This window comes from Elaeis guineensis, chromosome 2 (assembly GCF_000442705.2).
Source record: "Elaeis guineensis isolate ETL-2024a chromosome 2, EG11, whole genome shotgun sequence".
In the NCBI taxonomy this organism is placed as follows: Eukaryota; Viridiplantae; Streptophyta; class Magnoliopsida; order Arecales; family Arecaceae; genus Elaeis; species Elaeis guineensis.
Window position 1 is genome coordinate 7,852,273 of NC_025994.2, and position 4,655 is coordinate 7,856,927.

The window sequence follows — 4,655 nt, forward strand, 5'->3', positions numbered from 1 at the left end:
AGAGAGCGTGGGAGGCTCTCTCTTGGCAATTTATAGTACAAATGAGTCGGTCGGACCGGGTCACGATTCATCCTGACCCGATCCAATTTCTTCACCGGATCTTAACGTTGAATCCAGAGCCAATGCAAATAGAAAATTGGATCGGCCCAGATTGAATCCATAGTCAAAATTTTCGGTCCCATAGACCATTCAGATGAAGTCTGCGTATAATCCGGTTCTAACTCAAAAAATACGATTCTGGATTGAATTCAAATCAAACATAATCAACTACGTCTTAATTATCGCATAACCAACTATCATTAATCACATAATATATATAATTATTACGGACAAGAACTCGACCCATCACATAAGATATTGTCCACTCTGATCCATAGACCTCATGATTTTACCTCTTAAAAGGTGCCTCACATAGAAAGAATTTTTCCTTATAAGCGTGAGTCTCCCTTTGACTTACAACCGATGTGGGCTATTGATGCCCTCCACATTATTAGAACCACATGAGAGCCCCCCAGTCAAAGGAAAATCAGATGTGTATAGTCCGAGAAGCCCCACAGTCAGTCGATGCGAACCTCAACCCCTATCTTACATGTCATTATTGCGGATAAGGGCTCGGTCTATCACGTGAGGTATTGTCCGCTCCGACGTATGGACCTCACAATTTTGTTCTTTTAAAAGATGCCTCGTGTGGGAAGGATTTTTTTTCTTATAACCACGAGTCCCCTTTGACTCACAATCGATGTGGGACTATTAGTATCCTCCACATTATTAAAACCACAATAATAATAAATAATATTATACTCAAAATAAATTAAAATAGAAAATAATTTTAAATCTATCTTTATATTAAAGATATTATCCATACAAGTCTTAAATTATAACTCAGGCTCAAATAGGTTCAAATCATAAAAATATACCAAGTTCAAATCGAATTGGATTGGTCCGAATTCAATAAATCCAGACTCAACTTGAAAAATAGAACGAATTTAATTTTAGACTTCGATTCGGCCACATTAGTTCTTTAACATGGGTTGGATCGGGTTTAAACAAAGCAGTCCGAGTTGGGTCACGGGTCAACCCAATCTATTTTTAGCCTTATAAAGAAGGGACAAAAAAAAATCACAATGAATAGGGATTGCACATTGGACCGGATCAGTCTAGACCAGAAGTATACATTGGTTCCATCCCCTTTGCTTATATGGTAGGCTAGGCTTGACTGAAGATATAATTAAAATTAGCCAAATTCGAACCTGATCAAGCCTGATCTTGAAACCTACTCCCTAAGCTAAAGTCGATTACTTATTGGAACTTTAGGCTTCAATCGAACCTCAAACTTTTTGAAACTTTTTTTAAAATTTAAATATTACAAAATTAATACTAGATCAAATCAAAATATGTCTTTATTGGTAATGGCCTAATTACTTTAAAAATCTCAAACTTTTTGGAGGATTTTATTTTTTTTCTGAATTTTAATTCATTACAATCAGGTTATTGAATTTTTAAAATATTGCAATTTCTCCCTTGACTACTGCTTTCATCTAAAAACCATGTTGAAAATGGTTATGTGCCATCACATGACACTTAGTGGAAGCGGATATAGCATGGAATTAATTGATGTAAAATCCTAAGCTTCTTCTTCTCCTTTTTTCTCCCCTTCTAACTAGGGTTTAAACTCCTTTCCTTTTTCCATCTTTTCTAGCTAAGGTTTACTCTTTCTTTCTCTTTTTCCTCCTCTTCTAGCTAGGATTTCTACTTCTCATTTTTCTCCATTTTCATCCATCACTACCTCCTTCAAAACCTACACCATTTGTACCTCCTCTTCTAGATGTTTAGGAAAGAGATCAGCACATTGGCTTAGTATGGTTGAAGGAGTTTTATAACCTCGATGGTGGTCATGGTGGAGCTTTGGAGTTGATGATGGTAGATATAAAGGTATCGATTGTGGTGTAGAAGGTGGTGAATTTTTTCTTTTTGGTACAAAAGTAGGGGGAGAAGAACCCCAAAAATAGAAAACTAAGAATGTAAAAAGAAACAACCAGCTAAATCCGCCATTACCAGCATTATAATAATGGAGGGAAGCAAAAAAAAGGACGAGAAAGTCCATCTAAAGGCCACCCAGCTAAGCTATCAGCAGGTTCATTTGTCTCCTGATAAGCATGCGATATCTTAAAAGAGTCTAGGGAGGCGGCATAAAGGATAATATCAGCCAGTAGAGGATGAATGGAGGGGAGGGAGTAAAACTGCACATAGCTTCTAAGATGTTCAATGATCCAGTTGACAACAGTAGATGAATCTTTTTCCAACCAAATCCGAGGGAATCCAAGATAATAGGTTGCAATAGTAAGAGGACTCCTGCTATCAAAAGTTCGGCTTCAGAGACAAAGTAGGCAAATATTTTGATAGCTTCCACACACAATACAAATACGATGATGATCTCTGATAATGTAGCCAAGGCCTGCTCTTCTATTGGACCAAGAAGCATCGAAGTTCACCTTGACTCGATCACAAGGAGGGGGTGCCTAAGAGACAACAAGAGGAGAGTGGCGCAGTGGGCTCACTAAGCCACCAGCAACCTAGCACTGTAATTCGTTAGCCAAGGATGAAGTATAGGATGCTTGAAGGTATTCATGAGCATACCTGAGAGTAGAGAGATGAATATGGCTGACATTGGATTCTCTTTGGTTAAAAATAAAGTCATTTCTTGAGTTCTAAATCAACAATACGGTATAACATATAATGGATTTTTGTGGATGAGGAACTTTGGGATTAGCAATGAGATTGACAAGGTCATCCAAAGAATTAATAACATTATTTGAAAGATGAGTTCTCTAAAGAAGCGCCCATATCCCAGCTATATGGGGACAAGAGATCATGCAATGTTGAGTATCCTCAATTGCATTTTGACACAAATCACACAACGGGTGTTGATGATGAAGGAGATGCCTACCTTGCAGAAGAGCCTTACAAGGGAGCCACTACCAACAAACCTTCTACCAGAAGGTGGTGAGGTTTTAAATGAGGTAGTGATAAAGAGAAAAGGATGAAGTGGGAAGCAAAAACCATAACTAGAAGGAAAAAAGAGTAGAAGATTTCACATCAGTTATTTCATGCCATATCAACTTTCACTACATGTCACGTGACAGTATGTGATCATTTTCATCATGGATGTGAGATGGAAGTAGTAGCTAAAAATAATTAAGCCATTGGTAATTGATCAAACTTAATCAAAACAAAAAATTCAGCAAACCACAATACATTATTAGATCGTGTCTCATTAGGTGGACCACTGTATGAGGCATCCTCCCCATCTCAAGAGAGAGGAGCTGAACATGTCAGTTATGCACATGACTAATCAAACATGTGTCAATACTAAACCCCACCCTCATCCCATTACATGCAACATCCACATGACCTCCAAGGCCGTCTGTCTTTCTTTGCAAGAAACCTCTCCTGCATTCGTTCCAAGCACACAAATCTCTTACCTTCTAAATCTCCCTTTCAATTTTGATTCCCTATGGTGCCTAAGAAGCCTACGAAGGAGAAGTTAACTTCTAGTAAGCCAACAATGGAGAAAGAGAAGGTGGTGGCAGGAAAAGTCCCAATTGGGAAGAAGCCTAAGGCTAAGAAGCACCTCCAGACCAAAGATGGTGGCACCAGTGACAAGAAGAAGAATAAGAAAAATCTACAAGATCTACAAGATCTACATCTTTAAGGTGTTGAAGTAGGTCCACTTTGACATCAAGATCTCAAGAAAGGCTATGAGAATCATGAACTCTTTCATCAATGGTATCTTCAAGAAGCTCGCCCAACAGGCTTCCAAGCTTGCTCACTACAGCAAGAAGTCAACTATCACCTACCGAGGGATTTGGACTAAGGTGAGAAGCAAGGACAATTTCAAAGAGAAGGAGATGAGAAGCAAAGCTCTCGTGTTCAATAGTGGCAGACCAAGGTCAAAGGCAAGGACTCGACAACCCTAGCCACCTTATTCTTCTGTTAATCAAGTGAATCAAATTCACACAGGGTTCACTTATGGGCTGGCAAGCTGGATCACTAAAAATTGGTTCACCTATGGCCTATGGATTGGGCTAGGGCATATATTATATATATTAGAGTGGGTAGGGCTTCAAGTCCTAAACTTGAGTTTGGCCTGTTTAGCTAGTGGCTTGTATATGAAGCCTTGCTCAGCCTATCCTATTGAGCTTAAAATTCAAAATCAGACCTGTCCAAAAGACTTCAAACTTAAGCAATGGGCTGAGCCGTGAATACATCTAATGGTGATTCCAACCATATGCGACACATGAGTGATAATAGATGGAAGGTTGGCTGTGCAGTCATGATTAGCACCTTCAATTCTTGCATCATTTGCTAACTAGTCACTTATTTGATTTGCCTCTCTATAATCTATAGCTCAAAACATGGCCGCTATATCCAAGATTATCAAAGTAATCATCTAAGGGATTATATAACTTTGCTTGAAAATATGAACGAGAGCTAAAGAATCACTTTAAATGATTATCTTAGGGAACCAAAACTATTTGCGATAGAAAAGGCTTTCTACATTGCCGAAAGAAAAGTTATGCATAGGAAATATCATAGAACCAAGACTTCAACCTAAGGATGGCAACAAGATGGATATGGCTTGGGTAGGTCAATTT